The sequence below is a fragment of the Pinus tabuliformis genome, chromosome 2_2 (assembly GCF_031772625.1).
Source record: "Pinus tabuliformis cultivar Carrire ecotype Pingquan chromosome 2_2, CPIR1, whole genome shotgun sequence".
Classification (NCBI taxonomy): Eukaryota; Viridiplantae; Streptophyta; class Pinopsida; order Pinales; family Pinaceae; genus Pinus; species Pinus tabuliformis.
The window spans coordinates 1,033,675,178-1,033,687,354 of NC_142300.1; positions in this window are offsets into that span (position 1 = coordinate 1,033,675,178).

Below are 12,177 nucleotides of genomic sequence, written 5' to 3' on the forward strand. Positions count from 1 at the left end.
GTTTAGCAACAATCGTTTTACATGTGGGGAAAAAGGATACTCATGGAAAGCAAATGTCAGTCTTGAGAAAAAAACTACAAGGAAAGTTCAAGAAGAAAACCAAACACTAGATGGGGAGGATTCCTCCGTTTTCTTTGATAGGAGGGATTGGCTGCTTGTTGGAATTTTGTACTACATAGTCCCAGTATCCAGATGGGAGCTTAACAGTTGAGACTGCACAATGCGTAGTTCAGCCTGGGAAAAGGCCTAGGAAAGGCTGTGCATTACGTAGTCTCACTAGCCAAGAATGGCAGGCTGGGTCCTAGAGCTATGTAGTGCATAGTTGGACCCAGCTTGGATTACGTATTGGGAAAATCCAGAGGCGAATATTATTGCTTGAGCCTTAGGATTGCACAATTCCAGCTCAAAAAATAAAAAACCGACAAAGGAGAATGCATATCTTGCTAAGGGAAGTGTGGAAAAAGAGCAGATGGAGAGATAGTGTGAAGATGAGTGCATATATGACTACGTGAAAGAAAATTCATATGAAACAAGTGAAACAATTAATCAAATGGAAGGAAAACAGAGTATGTGAGGAGAGTCAATGCAACGACCACCATTGGTGAAAAAACAAGAAAACTTATGTGACACTTGGAAAAGGTAATCTAAAACTTAAAGAAACACTTCTACAGGTTAAAACACCAACAAACATATAGAGAAACAAGTGAAACAACACTCACATAAGGCAAACAACAAAAAGTGATAGAAAAGCAGCGAAAAACGACAAAAGCAAAACTCACCCAAAAAAGCAATGACAATCGCACCAAATGTTCCTTGACCTCCTCACGAATACTATAGCTCCAAGATCGAATGTGAAAATTATCTGTAGAAGCATCGATTAAATAGATTTGGAAAAATTACTATTTTTTATGTGCATGCCTAAAATCGAGGAAAAAGCGACACTTGGCAAAAGTTTCTAAAAATAGTGAAAGTGCCTCCTTCAGGATAATAAAAATAGATCCCTATTTTTTGAGGATTTTTTTTACCTTTTTTCTTTTTCCGAGGAAACATGCTATGCACACTATTGGGAAAGGCTACATAGCTCTGGGGAACTGGGCAACGTTTTGACTTAGTGCACTACGTATTTTTTGAGCTTAGTCAGGGTTGCACAATTTTTGGGCTAAGTGTTAGGATTCCTCCCATGAGTGTGCAGTATCTAAGCTCAGGGATCACTGGGAGTTAGGACTGTGCAATTCTTGTCATTAATGTTTCCTACCCTCAAGGATTGTGCAGTTTCTGGGGGAAAGCCCAGAACTATTGTGAGACCAAGTTGCGAGATCAACTTGTGACTTAGAATAATCATCTAAGTGAATAACCATAAGAGAAAATGAAAATATAAGTCTCAATTGAAGCATGAATACCAGGATTAGTGAGAGATGACCTGCTATGGTTAAGAAGGGAGGCTCCAAAATCAAAACATAGGAAAAATTTTGGAGGGTGTTTGTAGGTGCTACAACATGATGGTATGGGTCCAATTTGAAAATGTGATGAAAGGCAACCTACAGGTTGTTTTATGATTGATAGGTCGATCCAATCTAATACATTCTAAAGAGTGGTCCACAAGAAGCTGAGGGTTGCAACCTTAGGTGAGGGAGTAAGAGCTCCCTTCTGATAGTATCGGTAAACAAGATTATGAGGTTGTAGCCTCTTGTAGGTGGGTTCTTGTGCACTGGTAAGAGTATGGATCAGTACAAATGTTTGATGAATATTTTCTTTATATAATAAGAAAGAAGAAAAAGATAATGACAATGATGGTTTTCTCCCACATTGGGTTTCCATAAAAACTATTAGTGTTTTATGTGTGTTACTTATATACTATGATTTTGCAGATCTTTACTGCATCCTAAAAATTTATTTATTAACTAATGGAATAGTTAATGACAATCATTTGATGGAACACATGAAAAAATAGTAAATTGCATATACATTATTTTCTTTCTTTGAGGTCACGTACATACACATGTTTCTTTAAGAATAACAATGTAAATTTTTTTGTATATGAAAATAAAAGTTAAAGATAAGTAAAATATTGATTCCCCCCAAACTCGCCACTCTCAGTATTTTTCCCAACACCAAAATGAAAAGAAACATTTTCTACGGGTATCTTTTATGCTAGAAAACCAAAATAGAAGGGGCTAATGCTTTGCTCTCTTTCCTATTTAAAATAGAAATATGTATGCATAGAGGAGAAGACACTCTCTTGGAGTTTCCAAACACATGTGGCTTTTTCATCTAATACATAACAATAAATAAATATATTATTTTCTCTCACTCACACTCCCAATTTCTTTGCTACTATGGATGAAGATACAAGTGAATAGAATGCAACCCCCTCTCCAACTAGTGGTGTGGTCTTCACATAGACCAATGGAAAATTAGCGGTAATCTTTCACTCCTTCAACTCTCAAATATAAGTACAAAGTTAAGCCATATGTACTTTATTCATAGTCACCACTTATCTAGCCCCTCATGAATGGCGCACAATGCACTCATACCATGTTTTCTAAACATGGTAGTCAAATTCGTAAAGGAAGGCCTTTTGGATAAACTTTGTTATTGATGTTATTATTGCACCATTGGAAATTTCATTGAGTGTATAAAAATGGTGTGATGTCTAACACTTATGTAAGGGAAGTTTTACACAAAAAAACATCATTTAATAACTCAAATTCGTAGAAATTGTAGGAAATTTTCTACTGTTAATGAAATTGAACTGAACTCAAGAGAGACAAATTTCTTCTACTCAATCAGCAGAAGGGAAAACATACAATAGGGACACATGAAATCATTCAATTACAATGAACAAAGTATTTTAACTAAGGAACCCAACTAGGAAAATACCCTCCTCTATTTGTATTATATGAGATGAGATAATTGATCTATTACAATGAGAACTTCAATCCTTGATGCTCAACCTATACTACAATACTTATCTCCTCCTTCTGAGATTACTCTGGAATATACTGAGCCTGCACTCACACTTCCTGTGATTTCATTCCTACACTCACCCTTCCGGTACTCACGTTCCTACATTCACTCCTATTTCCTTGCGTGATTCTAAGGAAATTAGCTCGTCTTCTACATACAAACTTTGTACACTCAATAGTGTACGATAATAAATGTAGTTATACCTTTTCCCTCCACTCAACTAGGAAATTCAAATTCCATGCATGACTGGGTCTATTTTTAGTAAATTGATTAGCTAACTAAGAGATTAGTGAGTTAACAATAGTCATAACTACTCAACTAAACTTCAACTGACATGACTAACTCAATGCATGAACGTGTCTATTTTTAGCTAATTAACTATTTGACTGAGAGATCAATGAGTTAACAATAATGATAACTAATCAACTAACCTTAAACTAACTCAACTAATGAGTAGAGCTCAGTTAACTGAGTTCAACTAACAATAACTCAACTAGATTACTAGATCTTAGCAATCAACTCATGCACAACCCTACTTCTAGCTTACAAAATCTAATTTACTAACTTCACTAGTAGACAAGGTCATGCCACTCTAGCTAATTGCAATCCAATTCATCCTGTTGATGTGGAAAATCAAATTTCTCCATTTGACTAAGGAAAATCCAAATAAAGCCTTTTCTTGCTATAATTTTCAGCACTCCCTATTAGCAATAAAATGGTTCTGCACAACCCTAATCATGCTCTTGTAGGAATGTATTGTAAGACAATTCCCTCTCACTTTTGTTGTTGCTACTACAAAAATTGCAACCAAGAAGCATCGAAAATACCGAATCATCTATGCATTTGAGCTACAATAGTCTCCTCAGTCTTTGACTTCTACTAGCTTGCAACTATTGCCTAAGATCTGACTACATCAAATGACACTAATTCTTTTCCTACTAAATACTATCGTTCCCCTATAGCAAGGCTAATGATCCATGAGATGAGTATAATTCAATTGTTTCTACTCTCCTATGGACCCTTACGAAATATTTGTAACTCTAGGACTAAGGCCCTACATCACCCCATCTCTCTCCTAAAGGTATAATGATCCAGATTTAAATAAGAACGCAACAAATTATAGATATAACCATAAATACAGAGATGCAACAGAAATAATACTTCATTTAATTAATGTAAAATACTAGAATATGCCTAGTAATAGAAATAGAAATAAACTAGCTCGAGCGATGGTAGCTTATCCCTAAGAAGAGATGTGGTGGCTACATGCATCTGAGCTACCTTACAATGAGGCTCAAGGGCCTTTTTATTATTATTGAACAATAAGAGCAAACCATAAACAATCAAAAACCTAACCCGAGGGAAGGTAACACTAAGAGTTTATGGGCCCCATTGGGGTTAGTTGGAGATCCAACTTCCCGGGGTCATGACTTGGTCATATTATCTCCATTTGATGTGCATGATACCCCATTGGAAGGATCTCTATGAGGACTATGATGGAAAAGGAAATTTTAATAAAAAATTATTGGCAGTAGATTGCGAAAAAAATGTCTTTTAGGGCCTCAAAATGGCTCTTGAAGTTTAAGACACAAAAAACTACTAAAAATAGTAAACTATGCCACAATTAAGGAAACTGAAAAACTGAAAGAAATTATGGTGGGGGTCCAAGTGGAATTGGCAGGTGTCCACCAATATCCACTTGGATCATTCCTCCCCCATTAGGAAGCAATGCTCCCTATTGCATTGAGTTCTTCCATGAGATGAGGAAATTTCTGCTGAACTTGGTCCCTCATGAGCCACTTGCCCTAGCGAAGAGTTGGCCTGCTTTAACAACTCGATATAGTTGGATCTTCTGCTGGCAAGTGTGCTTGATCTGCATGTCTGTGATCCGATCAGTTACAGCTTGTTCCATGCAATCTGGATTTAGCTATGTTGGTGTTAGTTGTTCTGCAAATGTCGGATGTGTCTAGTAATGGTGGAAATTATGGCCGAAGGTGGTCCACATTGAACACTGGGTGTAGGCCAAGGAATGGGGGAATGCTGAGCTCAAATGCATTGTCTCCCACAACCTTGGTAATGGTGTAAGGACCATATCAAAGTGGTTTGAGTTTCTGATAGATTCCAGTAAGGCATTCCTTTTGCAAATGCAACCAGAATTTGTCACCCACATGAAATTTGTGTGGCACTCGATGTTGATCATGTCGCTACTTATACTTGGCATTTAATTTCTCCATAATGTTTTGGACCTGCTCGCGGATATGTTGGATGTGCTCAATGAAGTTGTTTGCCTTATCTGTTTCAGGCTAAACATGAGCCGAATCTGCCTGAGTAGCTGCAAATGGCATGGCCACATCAATGGGACATAGTGGCTGGAATCCCAAGCCCACCTGAAAAGGGCTTTGGCTAGTCAAGCTATGGAGAGCCCGATTATAACTCTGCTAAACATAGGGGAGAGTCTTATCCCATGTGCATGGATTATTTGAGTTGTACATGTGCAGAATATGTACGATCATCCTATTGACAATCTCTGCCTGGCTATCAGTTTAGGGATGGAAGGCTGTGGACTTAGTGAGTTCGGTGTCCAGCATCGAGTAGAGACTAGATGAAAATGTACTAAGGAACATGTTGTCCTGATCTAAGATGATAGACTGTGGGATCCCAAAGTGTACCCACACTTGTTCAAAGAAGAGTTTAGCAGTGAATTTTGCTGTGATATTCTTCTTACAAGTCAACATAATGGCCATCTTTGAGAACCTGTCGACAACCACAAAAACACAGTCATTTCCATGCGTAGTAGGCCCGACATGTAATCCATGGAGATGGATACCCATGGTAACCTAGGGGTAGGCATCAGAGTATAGAGGAATTTCTTCTTTATGGTTGGTTTGGCCAGGATCTGATGTACTTTCTGAAATCTTGTCAAAGATTCGGCTAGTAGAAATACTTCTACAATAATGACACCATTTTCTTGACCCGAAAATTCCCAGCAGCACAACTGTAGTGTGCTTTCTAAATCATCTTGGCAAGCTTACTTGAAGGAACATAAAGGTGGCCTAGGTGGCATAACAAGGCATACTTGAGGTGAAAATATAGAACACGCTGACCCTCCAAGAATGTCTAGTACGTGTGGCCAAATTCTGGGTCGCTTTTGTAGAGAAGTGGCCAATCAGAAGTCTCGTGCCCACAAGAGTTGAGCACGACAGTTAACGCTATGATTGGTGGTCGACAGAGACAATCTACAAAATTATTGGTCCTCCCCTTCTTATACTTGATATTGAAATGGAAATGTTGCAGGTATGTGGACCAATTCTCATGGCGATCATTTTTCAACTTCCCTTGCATCTGTATCAACTATAGGGGCTGGTGGTCTATGTGGATGACCTTTTTGTTTCGCAAAATGTAATACTTCCATTTTCATCAGGCTTGCATAGTGGTATACATCTCTTTGTCATAAGTGGGATACTTCAGGACTGTGTCTGAAAGTCTCTCACTGTGATATGCCACTAGATGCCCGTGTTGAGTAAGGACTGCCCCAATAGCATAGTTAGAGGAATCTGTCTCAATCTCAAATGGTTGTTGCAAGTTTGGTAATGCAAGCATTGGTGCTGAGCAGAGGCGATGTTTCAACTCTGTGAATTCCTTCTGTTGAGATTCAAACCAGAAGAATTTTTCTTTCGCTCCTCCCTTGGTGACTTGATTCAAGGGCCAAGTGATATGAGAAAATCTTAACATGAACCTGTGGTGGAAATGGGCAAGACCCAGAAAGTTGCGGAGCTCTGTCAGAGTGGTTGGAGATGGCCAATCCTGAATGACTTGGACCTTGGATGGATCCACATGCACCCCCCGTTCATCAATAATGTATCCCAGATACTAAACTTAGGTTATGCCAAAAGTGCATTTCTCCAAATTGGCACATAGCTTGTGTTGTTGTGGTGTTTGCAGAACATGTCAGATGTGGTGGAGGTGCTCTTCCCAACTCTGGCTGAAGATCAAGATGTCATCCAAGTATACTACTACAAATTAGTTGGTGAATGACCACAAGATTTCATCCATCAGCCTCATGAAGGTTGCAGGAGCATTCGTCAACCCGAAAGGCATAACCAACCATTTGAAAAGGCCCTCCTTGGCTTTAAAGGTAGTCTTCCACACATTAGAGGGTTCAATTGGCACCTTGTGATTTCCTAACTTCAAGTCAATCTTGATGAAATATTTCCCCCCTTCAAATTGGTCTATAAGGCCATCAATCCGTGGGATCAGATACCTATTCCAGATAATGATCTTGTCCATTTCCCAATAGTCAATAGAGAGTCTCCAAGTCCCGTCCTTCTTATGTACCAACACGATTGGGCTCCCACAGGGTGACAAACTTTGTCGGATGTGACCCTTCTACAACAACTCCTAAATCTACCTCTTGATTTCATCGTTCTCCAGAATGGAGCACTGATAGATTGGTCAATTGGGTAGCGGCACACTTCGGTTCAGTTCGATGGAGTGTTTGACCTAGAAGTGCAGAGGAACCCATGTGGGGGACGTGAAGATGTCCTCGTACTCCTCCATGACCTTGACCATTTATAGTTGTCATGCGGAGGGGCCCTGTCTAGAGGTTTTGGCCACCACATTCTTCTTTCTCTAAGGGCATATCATTAGGAAAAAATTTCCCGATTTTAGAAATGAACTTAGTGTATTCTTTTGGAATAACCAAAGAGATGGTAGTAGGCGGTGCTACCTTCGGTATCCTGTACAACTTATTTCCCAAAGTAAAAACAACAACACGAGGCCTTGATTCATACACAGCATGTCGTTTCCACAAGTATGGTTGGCCTAATAATACATCACAAACATCAAGGGGAGCAACACCACATAATACCTCATCCATTAAGGGCTTGATGTTGTATGGAAAGTGACACTGCTGGCGCACGCAAAGATCCCATCCCTGGTGAAGCCACTCGATGGTGTATGGTTGGGGATGTTTTGTGATCGGTAAGCCTAGTCGCTTCACAAACTCTACCTAAATGAGGTTCTTTTGGCTCCCATTGTCGACAATCAACTATAGCAGGGAACCCTTTACCCACATCTGGGAGTGGAAGAGGCACTCCTCCTCCTCTGGATCTTTGGGTTCCTCCTTCACAATATTTGTGGTGGCAATGGTGGTGTTGGGCTCTGTGTCAATAATCTGATTCCCTTTTTCATTCTCCCTATTGAGTCCTGACTCGAAATTGGAACATGCATCTGATTATGAAGCTTTTATCTCAGCCACTAGTGACTTCTTGGCCTGACACTCACTTGTATTGTGAGTGGAGCTCTTATGGAACTCACACCACTTTCCTGTGTCCTTCTTGGACTTCACGATGTTGTTCTTTGCTTGCGGCTTTGGCAGGTTTTCCTGGGCCACCTCGCCTTGGCTTTGTCCTTTTTTATGCAGTTTGGGGGCACCTTTCCCTTGCTTCAAATTCACAAATCCAAAGTCTCGCGTCCTCTATTTAAACTTCTACTCAACGTTGACAGCATATCGGTACGCCATGCCGAGTGAGGAGATGTCCCAGAACTCCATCTCATCCTAGATGTACTTATGTAAGCAGCCGCAGTATTTAGGTACCAAATGTTGCTCAGTCTCCTTGATACCAAACTTTGTGCGAAGGGTATGAAAAATATTGGTAAACTCCAGCACATCTTGGTCCCTTCCCTACCACAACATGTTCCACTTTATGTATTTATCCTCATAGCTTCCAATAGGGTAGTACTGCTCCGTGATGGCATCCTGGAATGAATTCCAAGCAGGTGCGGTTGAAAATAGTGAGGTCGTAATTTCATCCTTCTGCTAGTGGTAGGTTTCCCACCATTCCTTGAAGTGGAGGGCGGCTTTGAGAAGAGAAAAAGAAATATTTTCCCATTCGGAAAAATCATGAACAAAAGAATACCCTTCTAGTAGATTTAACCATTTATCTATAGCATCTGTGTCTATCTGACCCTCAAATGTGGGAATGTCAAAGTTCTTGTACCTTAAAGGGTGTGGCACTTCCAGAGTAGCTACTGGAAGTAGATGTGTCACCCTTGGGTGGCCGTTGAAGGATTTGGGCAAAGTTGTCCATCATCGCGTTCCTTTGTCACTCGAGGGCCTCTTTGAGCAAAATTTGATAGGATCTCCTGCCCCCTTGTCTTTCTTTTCATCTGACATGGGAGGCCATTGGGATCTGCGAGGCTAGTCCTACAAAGGTTCGACTAGTTCAAGCCCTAACTCCTTATATCCCGACCTCGTTAGGGACATGCAAATAGAAACAGAGAAAGAGCAGACCGCTTTGATACCACTGATCCAGATTTAAATAGGAATGCAAGAAATTATAGATATAACCATAAATATAGAGATGCAGTAGAAATAATAGTTCATTTTATTAATGTAAAATACTGAAATATGCCTAGTAATAAAAATGGAAATAAACTAGCTTGAGCGATGGTAGCTTATCCCTGAGAAGAGATGTGAAGGATACATGCCTCTGAACTACCTTGCAATGAGGCTTAGGGGAATTTTTTATTATTAAGCAATAAGGGCAAACCCTAAACAACCAAAACCCTAACCCGAGCAGATGTAACACCAAGAGTTTAGGGGCCTTGTTGGGGTTAGTTGGACAGCCAACTTCCCAGGGTCATGAATTGGTCATATTATCTCCGTTTGATGTACATGATACCCCATTAGAAGAATATATTTGAGGACTACTAAGGAAAACATGATCTTTTTGAAAAAGTATTGGCGGTAGATTTCCAAAAAAACGTCGTTTAGGGCCTCAAAATGGCTTCAGAAGTTTAGAACCCAAAAAACTGCTAAAAATAGTAAACTGTGCTACAATTAAGGAAACTGAAAAACTAAAAGAAAAAATGGTGGGGGTCCAAGTGGAATTGGCAGGTGGCCACTAATATCCACATGGATAATATGATTGCATGCATGGTGAAGTATGCATCTACCTTGTAGAGTTTTTTCACTCTAAATCCTTTTTGTTTCACTTGTCCAGTAAAAACATGCTTCAAAAATATTTTCCCTTACCAAACAACACCCATTACCTTTGTCCTCCAATACAACTATATAAATCAAAATTTTCCTCATCTCACGTACATACATAACATCTTTCAGATGAATATGGGAGCTTGACTCCCTCTTAAAGGTGGAGACACCAATTCCTTTGGTACTATACGTCCCATCATCTCCAAATTCTATGTTCAATTCAAGATCGCTCTCCTCTAGGCTAATAAATAATACCTTGTTTCCTATTATATGATATGAGGCACCAGAATCTAGGTACCACTGACTCCCTCTTAGTGTTCTTTCCATGCAAGAAGAGAGGGTGAAACCTAACTTGAATTGAGATTCCAAAGCATCTCCTCCTACTCCTCCTGCAAGCTCCTTGCTAAATTTCTTATATGGACAGTTGGTTTCATATTGTCCATATTCATGGCAATCAAAACATTTTATTTTGTCAAGGTCAATCTTGTTTGCATTGTTCTGGCTAGATTCTACCTCCCCTTGGGCCTTCCTGCCTCCTACCTTCTTTCCTTTTCCAACTAGAGCACACTCTTCTTACTCATATGCAATGGATGTGACACCATCTCTAGTGTTTCTTCTGATCTTCTCACGCACCAAATCAAACCAGAGTCTCTCCCAATCTAATATCTTGTCTCTTCCATTAAATGAATCCTAATAGCTATGTCAGGATTTTAGAAGGAAAAGGTGTGCTAAGCTCATAATTTCTAATCATCGAACATTTTCTCCTACTCCTCCAATTTCATCTTGAACTTGAGTGAATCTAAATAGGTATTGAAAAAGTGTTTCATTTTTCTACATGTGAATGCTCCTAAGTTTATCTTTCAATGCCAATTTCCTAGCATAACTGCTGCTCTAGAATATAGTTGTGATTATTTTCCACATTGAAAAATGACTCTCATTTCAATGCGAGTTTGAAACCATATGATCTTTGACACCCTCTAGAATAATCCTCCTGACTCTTGATGTGTCTTTCTTCCACTGAGCAAGTGCTTATGCATTTGATGCAACTAGTTTTAGAATACCAGTTTGTGTATATTCCCATACTCCATTGTCATCCAAGACAACTTGCATCCTATCTTTCCAAGCACAAAATTCAAGGTGCCCTCCAATGCATACTCCAACCTCAATCTCTTGAAAAACATTTTTCCTACAATAAGGAGAATCTACACCAAAAACTCTGCAAATTGAAATTTATTTGAGAGAAGATATAGAATAAGGTTTCTATGTAGTCTTCTGAATATCTGATACCTTATAGAAATTAATATAAATTTGCAACTACTAATGTATTCAAAATTAAATCAAGAGACACAAATTTCTTCTACTTAATATGCGGAAAGGAAAACATACAATAGAAACACATGTAATCATTCAATCATAGTGAACATAGTATTTTTACTGGGGAACTCAACTACGAAAAACACCTCCTATGTTTATATTATATTAGATGAGACAGTTGATCTATTACAATGACAACTCCAATACTTGAAGCTCAAACTACACTGTAATATTGATCTCCTCCTCCTGAGACTACTCGGAAAAGACTAAGCCCTCACTCACTCTACCTCCACTCGTGTTCCACCACTCACTCCTGTTTTTTCCAAAATTATAAGGAAATTAGGTCATGTTCTACATACCAACTTTGTACACTCAATAGTATACAATAATAAATACAATTATGCCCTTTCCCTCCACTGAACTAGGCAATTCAAATTCCATGCATGATTAGGTCCATTTCTTGTAAATTGATTAGCTAACTAAGAGATCAGTGAGTTAACAATAGTCATAACTACTCAACTGACCTTCCACTGACATGACTAATGACTAGAGCTTAGTTAAATGAGTTCAACTAACAATAACTAAACTATAATTCTATATCTTGGAAGTCAACTCATGCACAACTCTATTTCTGGCCTACAAATTTGAATATACTAACTTAACTAGTAGACAAGGCCATGTCACTCTAGCTAATCACAATCCAAGTCATCATGTTCATGAGGAAAATCAAATTTCTCCATTTGACTAAGGCACAAGTCAAATGAATCCTTTTCTTGCTACGATTTCAAAAAAATTGGTTCTAAAATGTTTTTTCCCCAATTCTCTAAACTATGACACAATAGTTTAAACGAACCTATAAGTCATATGTGATGATTTTTACACTATAAAGGTACCAGATTAGA